The sequence below is a fragment of the Nematolebias whitei genome, chromosome 13 (genome assembly GCF_014905685.2).
Source record: "Nematolebias whitei isolate Nwh7 chromosome 13, NemWhi1, whole genome shotgun sequence".
NCBI lineage: Eukaryota > Metazoa > Chordata > Actinopteri > Cyprinodontiformes > Rivulidae > Nematolebias > Nematolebias whitei.
The window spans coordinates 1,925,917-1,927,041 of NC_056510.1; positions in this window are offsets into that span (position 1 = coordinate 1,925,917).

Sequence of the window (1,125 nt, forward strand, 5' to 3'; positions counted from 1 at the left end):
ATGTAGAGTCCCACCATGTAGAGCCCCACCGTGTAGAGCCCCACCATATAGAGCCCCACCATGTAGAGCTCCACTGTGTAGAGCTCCACCATGTGGACCAGGATTTTTTCCAGCTGACCTGTGTGTTCAGATCCACTGCTGAAGCTTTTAACCCCTCCCCAGTGTAAAGTACCTGCATCCACGATGAGCGTCGACGATGTTTTTGTCCCGATGAGGACGGACAACAAGTTTGAAAAGATACAATTCACCTTAAGGTTTGAAGTTCTGGTGTCTCAGCTGGACTCGCCACATGCTCCACGCTGTGTCATCCACAGTTAAGTCAGCGAGATAAAGGACACATGACTGTGGACACTTTCACATTCGGCCTTGCCAGCTTCCCGTTGCCATAACAACCAAGGCCCAGAGAGCGAGGCCTGAGACGGTCCGACAGGAAGCGCTGTCCTTGTTTGGTCGATGGAGCAGATCGAGGTCTTACTAACGGTGTGAGTCAGAGGAAGGTTTGATCAGGTGTCATGTGCATGCAGACTCTTCACCATCTGTCACTGCAGCTTCGAAAGGCTCTCTCTGAGCCTGAGGTTGGACTCAGGTCCAAGTCCGGACCTGAGCCCGGCTCATCTAACAGAACCTCTACACTTTACATCTCCTCCTCAACAGGGTGGAGACAGTATGTTTCTACCTGGGTGCAGGTGTTCAGGTTTCATTAAACTAACGACTGAGCGTTAATTTATAACCAATTAACGAGGAGTCAGATCAATCAAACATGGCCGCCACTGCCACCTGACCTTAGGAAACACAGAAATGGACCCAACGCAGCAGATTTTACAGAGATAGAGCTAAAGTTTGGTGTTTTAGTATCTAAACATCTCCAAAGCGCACGTTGAGCATGACACAAGGTTTTACACTATTATATAATTATGGTTTGGCACAAACTATTGGAGTCAACCCTGTGTGTTAGTAAAATATCTCACAAAACACTAGATGGCTTTTACCGAAACGCTCAGAAAATAAGCTCCAGCTGTGCAGCACAGCTGGACACAGTTTGGTGCAGGACATCCAAACCCAACCCAAAGAGGTCAGAAGTTGAACCTGTAACATCAGCCACTGCACCACTGTTCAGAAACAGAA